Raw genomic sequence first — 20,952 nt, 5'->3', positions numbered from 1 at the left:
ATTACACTGTGGAGCAGGTATAATTGTGTGGGGGCGCTAGGGGAATCCTCATGTGGGGGCATCATTGCGTGGAGATCACTGTGGAGGCATCATACAGTCTGTAGGGGGCCATTAGTATCTTTGGGGTGTTATACTTCATTAAAGCGACAAAAGAGCTATTACATTTGGTGTGAACACTAAGGGGCTTCATTAGGGGCATTATTTTTTGGGGGGCACACAAAAAAGACTGGGTAGGCTTAAATGGGGTATCCAGAATTATTTAAATTTTTTACTACGGGTCGAAGAACTAACAGGCAGGTGATTCCCCTTCCTCATGAATACATACCTCCTAACTTTTGAGGGACAGAAAAAGGGACAGATTATGCAGTGCACGTTGCAGCAAATTTTGGCCACACCCCAATCCACGCTCATTTACCATTTCTTTCTTCCCTGGCAAGAGGAGTTGTCAGAGGGGCGCTGGTAGTGGGGGACATTCAGCAGACGCTCGAAACTGCAGGGTGTAGACCCAAATCTGGGGCTGTTCTCTATATCCGGGACAGTTGGGACTAGAGATGACTGGATGGATTCCTGGGTCTCTGGTCCAGTGTCCAGATCAGGGCTACCTGGCGGCTGAACAGGAGGCCGTGAAGCTCTTACCTTCCAGCGTCCCCGGCGGCTTTTGATTAGTCCGGGCAGAGCGCCGTCATCTGTGCGTCCTGCTCATCTCTAGTTGGGACCTGTGGATTATTTTTTGTTCCTCATTCACCGTCGGAGCCGCCAGAACTTTCTGATCTTTATGTAGCTTCACTATACGACATCCGGCTTTCTTGTATCTGTAAGGCCGTGTTCACACACTGCATATGACGCGCCCCCTGGGCCATGTTCTTAGGGGATACCCGGAGCCGGATCAGATGGGAGTTGTAGTCTCCGAGTGGCGGTGACCCGGTCCGTGCCCAGGGTGTCAAACCCAGTGTGTGGCAGTCTTTACAGATGTTATTAGATGTTCTTTGTGTCGACTACGCCACCCGTTGATTTGCGGTCAATAAGGCCGCCGCTGCAGAAGGGTCCGCTGAGGCTGGTGGTGTGTGTGCAGCTGTGGTAGTATAACCCCCAACGGGAGGGGTATAGCCTCAGGGGGTCAGGTGTAGAGGATGGTGGTTGTGGAGGTGCAGGAAGAAGACTCAGAGTCGGGCTGTGCAGTTCAGGGTTTTTACTTACTGCTGTTCTGTTGGTCACTCTGGCCTTGAGTGACCACCCGAGCCGTGCTGCGTCCACCAGGTCCTGGACTCGGCCAACTCCCAAGCAATTCTGGAGCGTGATCCTGAGCTCCCTTTCTGACTTTTCCCTCTCTACTGGCCGTTCCCACCAGGGATCCACCTATGTCCGGCTCCCTCGGGTCTCCTGTTGGTTGAACCTTCTTCGGCTTCCCTGACCCTATGCTCGGTGTGCCTTCCGGGTGGATTTGGTGAGGGTCGTGGCAGATCCTAACCACGACCTCCGGTTTCTGGCTAAGGATTAGTGGCCTCCACCAGTTCGGGTTCCGGTACCCGTGTTGCCAACCCTTCACCCTTGTGTTCTGATTCTGGGCTCTTGGGGTTCCCTCTTCTCCCCTCTCTGGGCCTTTCTCTCTCCTCTCTCACTCTTGACCTTGGAGCTGGCTGAGCTTCTCTGCTTTTCTCCACTGCTCTACAAAGGCTGACTGACTGACTGACCCTGTTCCTAGATGGTGCCCACCTTATATACTCCCTCTATGTGTGAGCTCAGGTGACCAGCACCCAATGAGCTCCTAGCTTTACCCAGACTGCTCCCCCTATCTGCCCCTACACTACTGGGATGTTCCAACCCCCTCCCACTCCAGCCAGGGACAGACGCTGTCGTACCTGCACATATATCTAGTGGGAGTACAGTAGTTCTGTCCCCCGGAAATGGGATGTATGTAGTGTATGCAGCTATCTGAGCTCAGTTCCACACTCCATCCTTACCCGGGAGTGGAATACCACACCTCTGGCTTGAGGTGTAATACCCCTGTAGCAGCCGAGTCCTCAGGGTGCTACATTCCCCCGTGGTAAATCACAGCACGTCCTCGGGCTGTAAGAGAATAAAAACATACCAAACATACAATTTTTTTTTCATAAAACATAAACATATAAAACATATAAACATTATATATACATTAGCAGCAATAGACTTTTTCTTAATAAACTTTCTGGTTCCTCCGGCCACGGTGCAACTTGTGACCGGGTAAAGTGCGACAGTCTCTTCTAGTTTCCTATAAAACCAGTAGGGGGCACCTTAGGAAGCGCAACTATATACAAGGGGGAGGTGGCCGCTCTCAGTCCTCGGCCAGGTATTAGGGATTAGGAATGGCTGTTCACAGTCCTCAGCCTGGTAATGGATAGGGGACACACGGGTTACAGTTCACACTTTGTCCCAACGGGGAACATATTTTAAATCAGCAACAGTTCTGGTACCCCGACGGGTAACTATATACAGTCTCACAATACCGTACTCTAGTGACGGCGTCCTCCTGCTCCTTCTTGCTGGTAGGCTTCAGACCCGTCCGGGTCCTCTTGCTCCTCCTCGCACCGCAGCTCCTCCTCCGTCAGCCGGTGCACATGGAGGGCGTAGGGTCCTTTGGCACACTTGTGCCGGGTGAACGTGACCTCGTCCCCTACGTATAGGTCACGACCTCTGTGTCCCTCCGGCAGATGGCTTTCTACGTCTCTGCGAGTGACAAAGACGTCGCCGGGGGTATGATGGTCTCTTATGAAGCCCCACCCGTGCTGCATATGAAATTTAATTACAGTCCCGGTGGTACGGGGACCATGAGCTGCACGGGGGTCCCTCCTGGTCCGGCTCTTCTGCTCCACGCTCCGTATTTGCATTTGCTGCTCACGGACCCGCCTCTCTCTTCGTTCTCTTTCAAAAACCTCTAGCTGCTGCCGGCAGCACTCTGCACGCTCCGCTGCGGCTGCCCGAGTTTCCTGAGTGAACCCCATTAGGTCTTCTCCGGTGGGGTCCCACTCGAACTGTGCCTCCTCCAGCGGGGGCGGGGTCCTCTTAACGGGCTTCGGAGCCGGAATCAGGGGCTCGCACAGGGGCCTTGCCTTTTGGAGTTCCAGTTCATAGTACTCCTGGGGCCATATGAAGGGCTGCCCATCCGGGCACGTATGCTGGGTAAATAGGTCTTCACCCAGGTGCGGCACTCTAGATGTTATGGGCGCGGTGGTGGTAGCGGCGCCCGGGTTGACCAGGCCTTGCGACCAGGCTTGGGGCACCCTAAAGGAAAAGGGCACCGTAAGAACGGCGGCGCCCGTGGTTACTCGGCCCTGCGACCAGGCCGGTGGCTCGGTGGAAGTAGAAGGCGCTGTTGGCACTGCAGCGCCCGGGGGCACTAGACTTGGCGACCAGGCCGATGGTGTTTCCTGCTTGGCCGCGCTCAGGGTCGAAGCGCGTGACGTCACAGGGGTCGCGGCCGTGGTTTCCGGTTGAGGCCTAGTCCGGGGCGGTGACGATGCAGCGACGGGCACGGCAGGGGGAATTTCGGGCTCTGCGACGGGGAGCTGGGGCAGGCTCACGGTTTCTCGGCTCGGGGTAGTGACGTCCCCATTACCTGCCTCCGTCTCTTCAGCTCCCTCCTCGGCGCCGTCTCCGGCCTCGATTCCTCCTGCACCATCCTCAGAGGCGGTCTGTCTCTTCGTCTCGGGTGGCGTGCTCCGCTGACGGGTTCCGGTCTGCTGGGCCATCTCTCGGCTCCACTCCGCCAGCGTTTCTCGCTGCACCTGGGCCATCCTCCTTGCGAGGCCCTCCAGCGCGGTCTGTACACACTCCCGGTCTCGGGGGAGCTGCGCCAGGACCTCCACTAGGCCTAGTGGGGTTGTTGCTTGCAGCAGGCTCCTGACCACTGGGTCGGTGCTGCCTGGCTCTCCCTCCATCTCCGGGTGTGTTTTCTCCATACTCCTCTCCAGACTTCTTGTCTCCGGGTGCGCTCTCTCCAGACTCCTCCAGGCGGCACCCATCTTCGCTCTTTTGTTCTGTATACGCCCACATTGAGGGTGGTCCCGGGGCAACTTGGTGATTGTCAGCTCCAGGGGCAGTTCCTTCACGCTGATGGACACTTCCAGCATCACAATCTCTGTTGGTGGGGGCGGTTTCCGCTTTTGGCGCCATTCTTCGACCTGGCCCACGATGGGAGGTGGCCTCTTGCCACCCTCTGGCACACCCATAATGGCGTCCGCTCTTCCAAGGCGGGAAATCTTTTCTGATGGCGGGAAACGTCTCCCAGTGGCGGGAAACTCCGTGGATGGCGGGAAAAAGCTGTAAATGGCGGACAACCGGCGGGAATCGATCTGTGACGGGGTCCGATGGCGGGGACCCTCCGGGACCGGCGGGAGACTTCTTTTTGAGGTAAACTTGTACTTTTCTTCAGGCACGCAGTACCCGGTGGTTGCGGGCACGAAATCCTGCCGACTACGCCAAAGTTGACGCACCCCCTGGGCCATGTTCTTAGGGGATACCCGGAGCCGGATCAGATGGGGGTTGTAGTCTCCGAGTGGCGGTGACCCGGTCCGTGCCCAGGGTGTCAAACCCAGTGTGTGGCAGTTTTTACAGATGTTATTAGATGTTCTTTGTGTCGACTACGCCACCCGTTGATTTGCGGTCAATAAGGCCGCTGCTGCAGAAGGGTCCGCTGAGGCTGGTGGTGTGTGTGCAGCTGTGGTAGTATAACCCCCAACGGGAGGGGTATAGCCTCAGGGGGTCAGGTGTAGAGGATGGTGGTTGTGGAGGTGCAGGAAGAAGACTCAGAGTCGGGCTGTGCAGTTCAGGGTTTTTACTTACTGCTGTTCTGTTGGTCACTCTGGCCTTGAGTGACCACCCGAGCCGTGCTGCGTCCACCAGGTCCTGGACTCGGCCAACTCCCAAGCAATTCTGGAGCGTGATCCTGAGCTCCCTTTCTGACTTTTCCCTCTCTACTGGCCGTTCCCACCAGGGATCCACCTATGTCCGGCTCCCTCGGGTCTCCTGTTGGTTGAACCTTCTTCGGCTTCCCTGACCCTATGCTCGGTGTGCCTTCCGGGTGGATTTGGTGAGGGTCGTGGCAGATCCTAACCACGACCTCCGGTTTCTGGCTAAGGATTAGTGGCCTCCACCAGTTCGGGTTCCGGTACCCGTGTTGCCAACCCTTCACCCTTGTGTTCTGATTCTGGGCTCTTGGGGTTCCCTCTTCTCCCCTCTCTGGGCCTTTCTCTCTCCTCTCTCACTCTTGACCTTGGAGCTGGCTGAGCTTCTCTGCTTTTCTCCACTGCTCTACAAAGGCTGACTGACTGACTGACCCTGTTCCTAGATGGTGCCCACCTTATATACTCCCTCTATGTGTGAGCTCAGGTGACCAGCACCCAATGAGCTCCTAGCTTTACCCAGACTGCTCCCCCTATCTGCCCCTACACTACTGGGATGTTCCAACCCCCTCCCACTCCAGCCAGGGACAGACGCTGTCGTACCTGCACATATATCTAGTGGGAGTACAGTAGTTCTGTCCCCCGGAAATGGGATGTATGTAGTGTATGCAGCTATCTGAGCTCAGTTCCACACTCCATCCTTACCCGGGAGTGGAATACCACACCTCTGGCTTGAGGTGTAATACCCCTGTAGCAGCCGAGTCCTCAGGGTGCTACACATATATACTGTGTTTTTTGTTTTCTGCAGATGTCTTCACCATACTACACAATAACAAAAGTCTCCCTTTTACATCACTAGAGCTGGTGGCTCAGCAGCTTAAAGGGGTTGTGCACTACTAGAAAAACCCCTTCTTGAACTAAATGTTTGGCGCTGATAAAATAAAAAAGCCTATACTCCCCTCCTGTGCCTGCTCCGTGTCAGCACTCCTGGTCCCGGGACTCTGGTGCAGTTGTTGTGACGCCGGCGCCCAATCATCGCTGGGGTCACTGTCTCCACCTATGTAAGAATTGAACATGAAGAGAGAGTCCAGGCGGCAGGTGATCTCTCAATTCCTCTTCATGTTCAATTCATACGTTGGTGGAGACTTGGGCGCTGGTGTCACATGACACAACAACCGCCCCAGAGCCGCGGGACCACAAGTGCTTTCTTCACCTCAGTATAGAGGAACCATAAAAATACAGTTATACACAATGTATCTCTATGGCCATGTATACTCTGCTTCTGGTTCACTGCCTGCAATAGTGGTCAAGATTACCAAATTCTCCTATCCTCATCATTGTGGACTGTGGCGCGTTGGTAGAGCAGCAGCCTGCAAGCGCTGAGATGCGAGTTCACAGCAGGGAGTGGAAGTGAATATATAATTAAATTTATGCACTGAGCAGAGATAAGCGGCCCTGCCCCGAGGAGGAGGAGCAGCAACAGAGTGATGAAAACCTCGGAGAGGGGAGTATAGAAGTGGGACAGTCCCGCTGAATCTGGGATGGTTGGGAGCTATGTGAATGTTCTCTGGAGGATCTGATTACTTGGAGTGGGGGGGGTCCTGACTTCAGGGGGCAGCGTTATAGCAGATCCTCTATACCCCACTGTGCCGCATCCAATGTATCCAGAACAGGCTATGCTCTGTAAGCTGAATAGTTCCCAACTGCTCTGACACACTGCAACAAACCCTCTCCTCTATTAAATGACCAGTACAATTAGTGTCTGGTTTTCGAAACCCAGTCTTTCCTATGGGAATTAGAGAAGAAACCGGCTCAGTGTTCTCATTTATTAGCTGAATGGAGAAAGGCAACAGCATCTCCTGCTCCAGACCCGACACTCCCAGGAATCAGAGCAATCAGCTGATTTATCACCACAGGACAGTCATGATATCGGGGGTTCGACCATATTCATTCTAATGTGTATGGGACCTTCAGACATAGGGGGCTGTATAATAATGACTACACGGACGAGCAATGGAATAAAGACAAGCACAACGATATAGGGGGTAAAGAGAAGATTTTATTTATAGATGGGTTATTATATATTATAGTATTATATATATGTGTAAATTATTCATCTCTCAGAATAATCCTATTTATGGGCCGTGTTGATCCGGAGGAAGGCGAAAACCCCCTGTGAGGAATCAGCCAATTGTCCTCATATCAGGGGGGAAAATTCCTTCCTGACCCCAAATAAAGAATGGCGGTCAGAATAAATCCCAGGATCAAGGGCTGATTCTTCACCGACTAAAGTTAATTTGTTAAAAGTTTTATAAAATTTAATTTAATTTTTTCTAATGAGTTTTTATTTCTATATCTGTGTGTCAGTTATAAATTATATAAAATACAAATTACTATTTATTTTTATCTCTATATTACACTATTAATTTGTGACTATAACAATCAGACTAAGGCCACGTTGACCCAGAGAAAAGGCAAAAAATTCCTTCCTGACCCCAAATAAAGTGTAGCGGTCAGAATAAAATCCAGGATCAGGGGCTGACACCTAATGTAATGTAAGTGCAAATAAAAAACAAGCTATATCAATTATTTTTGTAGGTTTGGATTTGATTATGTCTCAAATAAAAAAAAAATTCAATTAAAATTATTGTATTTTTATACCTTATTTCTTATGCTCTCAAAGTGTGTACCTACTTATTAACCTATCACCCTAAATGTATGTATGGGCCGTGTTGATCCAGAGGAAGGCGAAAACCCCCTGTGAGGAATAAGCCAATTGTCCTCATATCAGGGGGGAAAATTCCTTCCTGACCCCAAATATGGCGATCAGAACGAATCCCAGGATCAAAGGATGAAACCCACCTGTGTAATGTACCTGACCTGTGTAATGTACCTAACCTATGTATTGTACGTGACCTGTGTAATGTACCTAACCTGCGTAATGTAAGTTTAATATACAAAAAAAATACAAATAATTTTTAGTTACTTGGACTAATTATCATTTATATTTGTAGGAATTAATTTTTCTTTTGAACAAAGAAAATGTTATTTTTTATAACTTTTTTTGTTACGCTACCAGTGTGTGAATCTACTTATTAATTTATGATACTAAACCTATTTAAGGCCGTGTAGATCCAGAGGAAGGCGAAAAACCCCTATGAGGAATGGGCCAATTGTCCTCATATTAGGGGGAAAAATTCCTTCCTGACCCCAAATATGGCGATCAGATTAAATCCCAGGATCAAAAGCTGAACTATGTGCTGAAAATAAATTACTGTGTGTATGTGCCTATAGGTTCTATACTGATCATGTAGTGTAGGTTCTATACTGACCATGTAGTGTGGGTGATGTGATGTGTGATGGGTGCGGTACTTACCAGGCCTGTGCTAAGGTGAGTTCAGGGATAATGGTCGCTCCGTACATTCTCCTGCCCCAGGACTATTGTTCCTGAACTCACCAGATGGAAACTTAGCACAGGCCGCTCCTGGGGTAGAAGATCTTCGGGCTGGAGGGATGTCAGATGCCAGCCCAGGATTGGAGGAGGCCAAATCAAGAGTCTGGGGCAGCAAAACAATGGCAGTGGTCCGGCATGAAGATGGTATAGAGAGAGTTGATGTTGACGGGCAGCCGAGGTGACGTACAGCAGCAGAGACGAGGTACGGGTCAGGAGGCATGGAGTTCTGGGCAGTTGGCACGGGCTCATCCTGCAAGACACAAGGGGAAGACATGAAATCTTCTGTCTACTGCATCTTCTGTTATTAGGGGAATGGTCTTTATAATGAACCATTCCGCTATGTAACATCAGATACAATGTACTGATATAATAGGTGTCTTGTGTGGACAGCGGTCACTCACCAGATGGTCATGGATTCTTTCACAGTCCAGATCTTTTCATCCACCTAAGAAAAAGAGAGACATAAAGTCATTACCGGAAAGTGAAAAAATACAAGATGGATGATGACAATTACCACAATGTGAGAACACCTGATGGGAGTTATCCCCAGAGGAGGAGATACTTACCGGGCCCAACTTGGTGACACGTACGTAAATCCGGCCACGGGGTGAAGGACTGTATGCTCCGGCCACTGCAGATGGTGGTTCTCCAGAACAGGCCTGAATGGTGTAAATGGTGGCACTGCTCTCCTTTCCTCCAGTTCCTCCCAGCCAATGGTCGTAAAGAATGGATGCTGTCGGATGTTCCCGCTCACACCCAGGCGTGTCTGAGGGTCTTTGCGCAGCAGCTTCTTGATGAGATGTTTCACGTCAGCATCAAGCCAAGATCGAAATTTTGGCTTGTCGTTGATGATAGCTTTGAAAGCCATTTGCTTGACGGGGCCGTTGTAAAATGGGGATCGTCCTGCTGCCATCCTGGACACCACGATCCCCAGGCTCCACCAATCCACTGCTGCGCCGTATCGTTTCCTACGAAACACCTCAGGGGCCATGTAGTGTAAAGTGCCCGTCACTCCAGAGATGTTTTTGGAGGATGTTACGCCATCTTGGGCAAGCCCAAGGTCGATGATACGGATGTGGCCATCTGCATCCAGCATCATGTTATCTGGCTTTATGTCTCTGCAAAGAAAGAAGAATACCAATTAAGAAATCTGTCCATTGATAACAAGAAATGGAAAATGGGTCACTGCAAGATCAGGTAGAATAAGGGACAGAACACCAGCAAATGGGGGCCATATCTCCAGAATGTAAAGGGGACAGAGAGAAGGAGGAAAGTACTACTTACCGGTGGACGATGTTGTGTCCGTGGAGGAACTGGAGGCCACATACAATCTCTGCTGTGTAGAATCTGGTGAAGAGAACAGAGTGTAGTATCAATGTCATCAAACCCTTCTCTAGCAATCCCCAAATACCCTGGTACCCCACCTTCTGCATCTAGAACCCTAAATATATGCCCTGCCAGTGCTCCCTTAGTTGCACCCTGACCTCAGGTTTTTTTTCCATCTCCTTAGCTCTCTTGTAGGCACATTCTCCGCTTTCTCACCTCACATTGCCGATGTTCAGGCAGCCGCACATCCTGATCAAGTCCTCCAGGCTGCCACCGGACAGATACTCCGTGATGAAGAAGGCCCTGTGCTGAGACTGGTGTGCGGCATAGAGGTGGCATAGGAATGGGCAGTCTCTGGCCGCCAGGAGTATCCGCCGCTCTTTCTTGATGGTATCCTCATTGTCCTCTTTTTTGGTGATCATTTTGACGGCCACATTGATGTTACGTCCGGGGACTGATGCCAGGACCACCTGAGAAAGACAAATGGAGAATACTTAGAAGGTGTCTGCAGGGGGTGGAAGGGATGTGGATTTTATAGTACACAAGGCACATGAGAAAACTGAGTGGTCGCTCAATCTGCTGGTGATCAGGACCGGATGGACAAATCTATCAGCATAATGCACTGCCTGATCCATGGATGGGCTATGGAGAGGTGTTAAAAAATAATCATCATTTTAATTTTCATTTCATAAATCAACAATACACATGAAAATAAGCAATTTTGTAATAAATCTTTTCAGAGAAATCTGCTTTTTTCTCTGCCAGGACAGATTCTCAGTTTTCAAAATTCTCTATTTCCTGATATAATCAATATTCAATGAAGGCAGATTGAGATTACTGAGAGGAGATCACAGTTGGTGCTGATAATATGCTATGTAAGCGGGAGGAGGGAGAAGTACTGCATTTAGCTCTTCCCTCTCTCCCTTCTACATAGAGTACTATCAGCACCAACTGTCATGCTTTGAGTTGGCATTAGTGTGGTCCAAATCTCCTTGTCTATCTAGATTTAATAAAAACACAGTGACCAATGTATGTACAATATGGCCGCCTGATAGGAGCCGATATAAACGATGGCATGTAAAAAAACAATGTCCCCCCGCCCCCTACAGCTGTGAGCCCACAGATGTGGGACTTACTTTGCCAAAGGCGCCCCTACCCAAGACCTGGTAGATGTTGAAGCGGCTGAAGTTAAGCCTGGCATAGGGGCTGGATGATCCATCGTCTCCGCTACATCCAGGTATTGGCTCCTCCAATCCGTTGTGGACTCCTCTACGCTTCTTGATTATCTTCTTGAATCCAGTGATATCACTGTCATCATCTCGCTTCCTCTTGCCTTCTCTATTCTCCATGCTCTGCTCTCCATGTCTAGTAGACTCCATTAGCATAAATTTCTTCCAAACCGCAAACTTCCGTCCGATCGCTTCAGCCGATAGTAGAAAGTAAACGGCAGTTGGTCGTGTGCAGGTGATGTCAGAGGTGACAGTTTAGAGTTCAGAGCAATGGCACAGAACTTCATGGCGACAGTTAGTGATTTTTTTAAATCTATTCCCATATACATCAGGAATAAAAAAAAAAAAACATACAAAAATTAATACTATTAATTTACTAGCTCTTCCTCTTACCAATGTAATCCTTCTATATTCCAGAATTTTTTTCTTCTTTTCCTGTCATTGTAAGATGCTACTTTTCATACAGTGTCATGTAAAAGTTTGGGCACCCCTGGTCAAATTTACTGTTATTGTGAAAAGTTAAGCAAGTAAAACATGAAATGATCTCTAAAAGGCCTAAAGTTAAAGATGACAAATTTCCTTTGTATTTTAGGCAAAAAATATATATATTTTAATCTTTTACATTTTAAAAATTACAAGAAGGAAAATGGGCCAATGGAAAAGTTTGGGCACCCTGCATAGTTATTACCTAGTAGCGTCCCCTTGTGAAAGTATCAGCTTGTAAATGCTTTTTGTAGCCAGCCAAGAGTCTTTCAATTTTTGTTTGAGGGATTTTCATCCATTCTTGCTTGGAAAATTCTTCCAGTTCTGTGAGATTCCTGGGTCGTCTTGCATGCATTGCTATTTTGAGGTCTAGCCACAGATTTTCAATGATGTTCAGATCAGGGGACTGTGAGGGTCATTGGAAAAACCTTCAGTTTGCGTCTTTCAAGGTTGTCTAGTGTGGATTTTGGTGTGTGTTTAGGATTATTATCCATTTGTAGAAGTCATCTTCTTTTCAACTTCCTTTTTATACAGATGGTGTTATGTTTGCCTCAAGAATTTGTTGAAATTTCATTGAATTCATTCTTCCCTCTACCTGTGAAATGTTCCCCGTGCCATTGGTTGCAACACAACCCCAAAGCATGATTGATCCACCCCCATGCTTAATGGTTGGCAAGATGTTCTTTTCCTGAAATTCTGTGCCCTTTTTTCGCCACACATACCTTTGATCATTGTGGCCAAAGAGTTCTATTTTAACCTCTTCGGTCCACAGGACTTGTTTCCAAAATGCATCAAACTTGTTTAGATGTTCTTTTGCATACTTTTGCATACTGACTTTTATTGTGAGGACACAGAAGAGGTTTTCTTCTGATGACTCTTCCATGAAGGCCATATTTGTGCAGGTGTCTCTAAACAAAAGAACAATGTACCACAGCTCCAGAGTCTGCTAAATCTTTCTGAAGGTCTTTTGCAGTCAAGCGGTGGTTCTGATTTGCCTCTCTAGCAATCCTACGAGCAACTCTCACTGAAATTTTGCTTGGTCTTCCAAACCTTATCTTGACCTCCACTGTTCCTGGTAACTGCCATTTCTTAATTACATTTCGAACTGAGGAAAGGGCAACTTGAAAATGTTTTGCTATCTTCTTATAGCCTTCTACTGCTTTGTGGGCCTCCACTATTTTCATTTTTAGAGTGCTAGGCAGCAGCTTAGAAGAACCCACGGCTGCTGTTTTATGGCACAAGGTTAGAGGAGGCTGGGTTTTATAAAGCTGGGAAATTTGCATCACCTGACCTTTCCTAACGATGATAGTGAACAAGCCATAACCCTAACAGGCCAATTAAGGTCTGAAACCTTTGTCAAAGTTATCTGAGCACACAGATCTCCAAGGGTGCCCAAACTTTTGCATCAACACATTTCCCTTTTTGTAATTTTTAAAATTAAACAAATTACAATATATATATATATATATATATATATATATATATATATATATATATATATATATATATATATATGTATATAGCCAAAAATGCAAAGGAAATGTGTCATCTTTAACTTTAACCAACCTCCCAGACACTTATAAGACAGGGGAGAGTTTTTCCTTCCTGTACATCTCCCATTTCAGAAGGGCCCACAAGTTCTCAATAGGGTTTTGGTCAGGTGAAGAAGGGGCCATGTCATTATTCTTTAAGGCATTTAGTGGCACCAAGCAAAGGAGACTTCAGTGCTGTGATGGAGCATTGTCCTGTAGAAGAATTATGATTTTCTTGAAAGATGCAGACTTTTTCCTGTACCACTGCTTGAAGAAAGTGTCTTCTAAAAACTGAGAGATTATTTTGAGTCTGTCTTCTACCTGGAAAGGTTTAACTAGCTCCTCTTTAATAATACCAGCCCAGATCAGTGCCCACCTCCTCCTCGCTGGCACCTGAGTTAAAGTGGAGGTCTGTGTCCGTTATTAATCCAGCCATGGGTTCATCCATCTGGTCCATCAAGAGTCCCTCTCATCTCATTAGTCCATAAAACCTTTGAACAATCCGTCTTCAGATATTTCTCGGTCCAGTCTTGATGTTTCCCTTTCTGTGTCTTGTTCAGTGGTGGTCGGGTTTCAGCTTCCTTACCTCGGCCGTGTGTAGCATCGGCGTCTCTGCCCCGTTCTAGGCAGAGACGCCGCCCCTCTCACCTCCCCGCTCCTGGCGCAGCGTCCTCCAGCGCTGCTCTCCCCCCTGCTTCCGGCGCGCACTCCTTCCCCGGCAGTGTGCTTAGGGCGCGCGCGCGCTTCCCCTCTCTTAAAGGGACCGCGCGCGCCGTCCTAAGGAGTCCCCGGCCAATTGCCGGAGGACCTCCCATATAAAAGGCACCTCCTCCAAAATGGAGGTGCCCGAGCAATGTTGTAGCACTGTTCACTGCTCTGCTTCAGCCCTCAGGTCCCGTTGCCAGTTACCTGCCAGATTCCTGCCAGTTTCCTGCCAGCTTGCTGTCTTATTCCTGCCTGTTACTCTTCTACCTGCCTGCTAGCCTGAGGTCCGACGGTCTGCCCTCCAACTCCAGTCAGTCTGTCTATGGACCAGCTTGCCCGCTCACCTGGGACCGCACACCTGTTACCTGCCTGCTAGCCTACCTGGAGGCTCCGCCGTCACGTGCTGTGACCACCTGCCATTCCAGAGACTCCTGCCCGCTCACCTGGGAGCGCACACCTGTTACCTGCCTGCTAGCCTGCCTGGAGGCTCCGCCGTCACGTGCTGTGACCACCTGCCATTCCAGAGACTCCTGCCCGCTCACCTGGGAGCGCACACCTGTTACCTGCCTGCTAGCCTACCTGGAGGCTCCGCCGTCATGTGCTGTGACCACCTGCCATTCCAGAGACTCTCGCTTGCTCACCTGGGAGCATACATCAACCATCTGCCTGCTAGCCTACCCGGAGGCTCTGCCATCACAGGTCGTACCTACCCTTTACCCAGAGACTGCCCCGGTCACTTGCCGTGACCTCCAGCCCGCTCCCCCAGAGACTGCCCCGGTCACTTGCCGTGACCTCCAGCCCGTTCACCCAGAGACTGCCCCGGTCACTTGCCGTGACCTCCTGCCCGTTCCCCCAGAGACTGCCCCGGTCACTTGCCGTGACCTCCAGCCCGTTCACCCAGAGACTGCCCCGGTCACTTGCCGTGACCTCCTGCCCGTTCACCCAGAGACTGCCCCGGTCACTTGCCGTGACCTCCAGCCCGCTCACTCAGAGACTGTCCCAGTCACCTGCTGTGACTGCCTGCCCGTCTTCCCTGGTCGCCACCCGCTCCCTTACATGGGTCGCCCCCTTGTATAGTAGCTCAGAGGTTCCGCCTCCCAGACCCGTTACACCGTGTCTCTAAACACTGAGCACTTTGTACTTCTGGGCCTTCAGGAGACTGCAGATCTGGAATATGACAGCACTGGAGGATAATGGGGCGCTGGACGATTCACGTTTGATTCTTCTCAAATCTTTAACAGTTAATGTGAGACTTTTTTTCTCAACATCTTTTTTGTGATCCCGTCGATTATTTGCACCAAAACTTTTGCTGGTTCTGTGATCGCGCTGTAATGCAGGTGCCGGAATGCAACGCACAGAGACACAAGGCGAGAGCAGTCAGAGATGTTTGTAAACAGTTTTATACAACAGGTATACTGAAACAAGGGATTAGCAACAAGGGTAATGAACAGTGGTTTGAAATATCAGAAAAATACGAAATTTCTCAAAGTAAGGCGCAGTCTCTTAAAATAAGGCGCAGTCTCTTAAAATAAGGCGCAGTCTCTTAAAGTAAGGTGATGCCCTCAAGCATGAGAGACACCACACAAGTTCTTTAACCGTGAATTTGGCCCTAGCTGGGGTTACCGGTTATTCCCTCTAGGCCGTGAGTCTCTTTCCGGATGAATTCAATTAAATCACGTAGTGCTACTTTAGCCCCAACCGTTCCCCTCCCAACCTGAGTACTTAAACCCAATTGTCCCCGGTACCGTTGGTGAGCAGTGGAAGTGACGGCCCTGCTCACGTATGCAGCTCCTCTCTGCTTGGCCGTTGGAGGCAGTCTCCCGAGCCTTGGATAGGGGGGTCCAGGCCTCGTCTGTCGGCGGGCGACGTCGGGTTCCGCGAACTCACTCAGCACCGCGATCAGGTTCCTAGTATCCTCAGCAGGCAGAGCACTCGAGTCACAACTGTGAGGGATCCGGAGCTCTTTTACCAGTGCCCGGCTGGAGCACCTCTCAGGCCTCTGGATTTGGCCTGTCACGCGGGGTTTCTCAGGACGCAGGGAACACGTCTGCTCCTCTCTGCTGCTTGGCGCCAAAGACCTCTCAGGTTTGGTGCGCTGGCCTCTTATTTCTCTGAGCTCCTTCCTGGAAGTCACCTGATCGGGTCCAGCGTCTGAATCTTCCCTCCATCCTTGAAACGTCATGTTGAAGTTCTTTTACAAGCTTTCTTGCTCGTTCTACATTCCTCCCTCCTTTTTCCTCGCCAGTCCTCGGGCGAGTGGATTCCTCGCAGAATTGATGTCTCCTTCCAGGCAGTGCAAGCTCAGACAGGAGTTGGGCACACTCCTGCGTTTTCTGTTGGATTCGAGACCAGATAAACTCCTCCTGAGCATACCGGTTAGGAGGAATTCCGGCATTAGCCCGCTCAGTTCTGCGGAGCTCTTCTTGCGGAGGAGACTCCGGGAGATCCGAGGAATCAACTACTGGGGATTGCAAATCATTTCCTGACTCATTCTGACTTCTACTTGGGAGTGGCACCAACGGTTCTGACGGGCCCAACTGCATTGTGGCCCACCCTTCTTCATCCCCCAAGGTTCCTGTATGTGGCACTTCAGCCAACACGTCTGAGGGCCCAGCCCCGTTACAGACTTCTGCTTCAGAGGAGCAAGGTCGCAACATATTACGGTGCAACACCCTGGATGTCGCGGCATCATCCCCTTCGGGCCTAACCTCGTAGACGGGGTTGTCTTGGTGAACTTTCTTCACCACCCGATATGGGATTGCCTCCCAACGATGGTCCAGCTTACTCCCAAATCGTTTAGCCCTCACCAGCACTCGGTCTCCTGGCTGAAGCGATCCACCTGTGGTCGGGGGCCGAACTGCATGCTCTACTTTCTGAAACTTCTGAGCAACCAGTCTTCTCACGGTATGGAGTCGACGCTGGTGTTCTCGAATCCAGGTACTTGGGCTACTGCCTGGACCGGGGTCTTCTGAGTCTAGCTCCAGTTCGGTGATTTCTCGGCCACTTCTTCCAAACAGCAACATGTAGGGGGTGTAGCCGGTGGTTGCATGAACTCGATTATTATACACCCACACCAGCTCGGACACGAATTTGGGCCACTTCATCTTTTTGTCCGCTTCCAGTGTTCACAACATTTGCAACAGGGTTCGGTTAAAGGGCTCGCATGCACCGTTCCCTTGCGGGTGGTAGGGCGTTGTCCGGGAACTGTCGATCCCATAGATGCGGTATAGCTCATCCATCACTCGTCCTTGGAAGCAGGCCCCCTGGTCAGAATGTATTCGCTTCGGGCACCCATAAATCCGGATGAAATCTTGACAGATGGCCTTGGCTGCGGCTTCTGCCGTCTGATCTTTAGTGGGCGTCACTACTGCAAACTTGGTGAAGTGATCAGTCATGACTAAACAGTGTCCATAACCGTTGTATGAAGTTCCTACCATCAAGTAGTCAATCATCAGGACTTCCAAGGGGGCAGAAGTTCGGATGGTCTGAATGGGAGCTCTTTGCTCCGGGGGCTTGTTCGACTCACACTGGCGACATGTTCGGCAGACCCCCTCGACTTCTTGTCGCAGTTGAGGCCAATACACCAGCCGTTGCAACCACCGGAAGGTTTTTTCTACTCCGAAGTGAGCACCTCTTCTATGAGCATCTTGGGCTAGCTGTGTTACTAGCGCTCCTGGAACTACCACTTGCCAGGTAACATCAAACTCTCGAGGCAGCTGGATTCTTCGGCATAGCAAGCCGTCCTTCAGGAGGAGCCTCTCCCACTGGCCCAGGATTTGTAGGGTAGTTGGAAGTGAAGCGGCTCTGGTTTCCTGGTCGGGTCTCTGATTAAGGGCGACCCATTCTCTCAACTTTGCTAGCTCCGGGTCGGATTGCTGCAGATGTATCCATTCGTCTCTTGAACGGCCCAGAATCTGAGTGGGCCTCGGCTCCTCTCTGGTCTCTTGGGCGTCGACCACAGCAGCGGCGAACTGGCTGAAATCCGGGATCTCGTCGCCTTCGAGCTCCTCATCTCTGTCCTTCTTCGGCCCCGCGTGAGTGACCCGGGACAGGGCATCTGCACGTGAGTTCAGGGCCTTGGACCGATAGGCGATTTTATACTGGAATTTGGACATCCTTGCGACCCACCGCTGTTCTAACGTGCCCAGTTTGGCGTTCTCCAAGTGGGCCAAAGGGTTGTTATCTGTCCGCACTTGTACTTCTGACCCTGACAGGTACTCAGCAAATTTCTCGGTCATGGCCCACACCAGTGCCAATAGCTCCAGCTTAAAGGAACTGTAGTTGTCCGGATTCTTCTCCGTATCTCGGAGTGACCTGCTGGCATACGCGATCACTCACTCTTTTCCTCCTTGTACTTGAGCCAGCACTGCTCCCAGCCCATGCAAGCTTCCATCAGTGTACAACATGAAAGGCTGCGAAAAGTCAGCGTAGGCCAGTATCGGGGCATCTGTTAGCGCCATTTTCAATGCTCGGAATGCCTCTTCTTGTCGTGGGCCCCACTGAATGGGCTGCCGCATGGCTCCCCCGGCTGTTCCTCTCAGCAATTCATTGAGCGGGATCGCAATCTTTGCGAAGTCTTTAATGAATCTGCGGTAGTATCCAGCAAGCCCCAGGAATGCCCTTAGTTCCCTTAGATTAGCGGGCGTGGGCCACTTCTGCACGGCAGCTACTTTCTCTGCAGTGGGGTGCACCCCTGCACTGGACACAGTGTGCCCCAGATATTCAATTTCTCGTTTGAAGAGACGACACTTACAAGGCTTAATTTTCAGGCCTTTGTAGCCGATCTAACACTTGTTCCAACCGGCGGAGATGATCCTCAAACGTTGCGGAATAGATAATTATATCGTCCAGATATATTAAAGTGGCTTCAAAGTTGAGTTCCCCCAAGCATCTCTCCATCAGCCGTTGGAAGGTTCCTGGCGCATTTGTTAGTCCGAGTGGCATTCGATTGAACTCAAACAGGCCCATAGGGAGAACAAAAGCTGTCTTCGGACAATCCTTCTCAGCTACTGGGACCTGCAACTGGCCAGGTCGAGGGAGGAGAAGAATTTGGCGCTCCCTAGTGCAGATCGAGACTCTTCGATTCGGGAGAGTGGATAGGAGTCCCGTACTGTACAGGCATTCAGCTTCCGATAGTCCACGCAGAATCTCAGGGTACCGTCCTTCTTTCGGACCAGCACGATCGCAGCCGCCCAGGGGCTCTGGCTTTCACGGATCACACCGTTCCGCAACATGTGGGCCAACAGCTCTTTCACCTCTTGGTACATTTGAGGCGGGATCTGCCGATATCTCTCTCGGATGGGAGCAGTATTTCCGGTGGGTATTTCGTGCTGAATGTCCCGAGTGCACCCGAAATCATCTTCATGCTGTGCAAACACTCCCTGATATCGCTGTAGAAGTTGTTCGATCTGCCTTACTTGTCCAGCAGAAAACTCAGTCAGGTTAGCTTCCATTTCTTCCAGGAGGTGGCGTCCAGCCAACGGTTCTCTTCCATGTTCCTGGCTATTGAGGGACACCTCTAGGGTCCATGGTTTTCCTTCCACAGGTGCCAGCCCTATAGCGTCAGCTCTAGTAAGGGCCTCCGGCATTACGCACACTCGCGCCACCTCTTGTCGGGGCAACAACTGTAAACTTGTGCCACTTAAATTGATGCAGCGCACGGGTACTCGACCGTGCCGCACGGTGGCCAGAGTTCAAGCAATCAGGAGTCCAGAGGGAGCTTATTCTCCCTCCATTGGTTCAACTTGAATGTCCATGCCCTCTAAGGACACATGTGCCATCACCGGTAAAGTGAGTACAGTCTGTCCCACCGGCAGTGTCATTGTGGCTTCGGGCGGTATCGATACCTTACCAAGGTACTGGGAGGTAGTGGGCAACTTTTGAATCTGACTGACCCGCACGAGGTGCTGGAACACTCTCTTGTTAGCTGGGTCTCGAGTGGCGCGGGTCCAGTTGTTTTTGCTACAGCCCTCAGCCAGGAACTGTCCGACTTCTTTCAGCACATTCATGCCCAGGGTTACAATGGGCCCATCGCCTCCGGGCCTGGTGGTCAGTACGATCCCTTTTCGACCGAGGTCCTTTCCACATGCCCGCACGGACATCCATACTACTCCCGCTACTGGGATAGGCAGTTGATTAGCCGCCACCAGTTTGACAGTGGGTTCCCGGCAGGAACGAGCGACTTCAGGAAAGTGACTTTGGAAGTACGTCTCAGGCATAGTGGTCACTTGAGACCTGGTGTCCATCAAACAGCGGATCCGCTGCCCATTGAATTCAGCCCAGATAATGGGCCTCTCGGAGACAATGTCTTCAGAGCTCCCTCTTCTACTCTCTGAAGCTCGAGACCCCACGGTATGCTCCACAACTGTGGGGCATTTTAGTTTAACGGCTGTCCCGTCCTCCTCCTTTCTCGGTTGGGACAGTCTTTGCAGATATGCCCCCTACCTCCGCAGGTCCAGCACTCCGGTCCTCGTTCTGCCGATAAGTCGGGTACATGTCGTGCTGGGGCCGGATAGGAACGTCTTTCTCGTTCTGGTCTCCGTCCTCGTTGAGCAGTACGGTCCATCGGCAGGGGGGCAGTAGGAGTCTTCCTAATAGAATTCAGCTCACCCCGAATGTCTCGAATTTCCTGACGTATTTCCCGTACCCAATCAGGCTCTTGGTTGGTGAATCCAGGAGCAATTGCCTCATGACTTCTAACTGTGGCTTTGAGAACAGGAACTTCTCTCTCCAGGACTCTAGCTTCAGCCCCTAGCTCCAGGAAGCCCATATCAGGGCTCAATCGCAGCCGCTCCTTCAGGATCTGCCTCAGTGAAGGGTCTTTCAAGCCAGCAATCAGTTGATCACGCAACACCTCATCCAATGGTCCCAGTCCTCGGTTCCCATCTCGAGTTTTCTTAGTGATATGGGCCGTCACTTCCTGTAATGCATTAACATACTGATTTACTGTCTCATTTTCCCCTTGGACCCGCTGAAACAACCGTAAGCGCAAGTGTCTCAAATCTGTAGTGTCACCGTGCATGTCCTCTAGAATTTTTATCACTTTATCCACGGTGTCACGGTCCCGAGGTGGGCGGTACATCACAGTCTGTCGGGCCTCTCCATCAAGGGTTAGGAGGGCCAGCTCCGCCTGGGCTAGAGGGTCAAGGGGATACATACGTAGCATACTTCTCAGTCTTTCTGCCCAGTCCCAAAGTGACATGCCATCCCCTGTAAACTTGGGAAGATGGCTGAGCACAGCCCCCAGGGGTATATGGCTCAGGCCGGACCCAGCCACAGACTGATCCGCCATCTCTGCGTCTGAATGTTGCATCCTGCTGAATACGCCAAATGTAATGCAGGTGCCG

This window comes from Phyllobates terribilis, unplaced genomic scaffold, assembly GCF_046119375.1.
Source record: "Phyllobates terribilis strain yellow unplaced genomic scaffold, ASM4611937v1 Scaffold_316__1_contigs__length_2197552, whole genome shotgun sequence".
NCBI classification, from domain to species: domain Eukaryota; kingdom Metazoa; phylum Chordata; class Amphibia; order Anura; family Dendrobatidae; genus Phyllobates; species Phyllobates terribilis.
The sequence above is the reverse complement of the archived record's forward strand: the minus strand, read 5'-3'. Positions refer to the sequence as shown.